This window comes from Merops nubicus, unplaced genomic scaffold (genome assembly GCF_000691845.1).
Source record: "Merops nubicus isolate BGI_N331 unplaced genomic scaffold, ASM69184v1 scaffold18328, whole genome shotgun sequence".
NCBI lineage: Eukaryota > Metazoa > Chordata > Aves > Coraciiformes > Meropidae > Merops > Merops nubicus.
Window position 1 is genome coordinate 1 of NW_008623872.1, and position 355 is coordinate 355.

Consider the following 355-nt stretch of genomic DNA (forward strand, 5'->3'; position numbering starts at 1 on the left):
CCAAAAAGGCAGTGATGACCTTAACCAGAGCAATGACAGAGGAGGAAGTATGACAGAAGAGCTGCCCCATCCCCTCCCAGGGGATGTCCTCACTGACCGTGGTCACTCGGCTCTGCCAGCTCAGCCAGCTGGGAAGCACCAGGAGCTGAGCCCTGGGCAGGAGCCAAAAGCACCAGGAAGAGGAGCTTGAATGTTGTTGTGTGTTATTTGTCCATTGGGGCACACTGAGAACTCCATGTGGCTCAGCAGACAGAGCCTGGAGAGAAGGCGGCTCCAGCTGGGGAGACCTTCTGGGGGCTGGCCAGTACCTAAGGGCCCTGCAGGGAAGCTGGGCAAGGACTGGTTACAAGGGCGC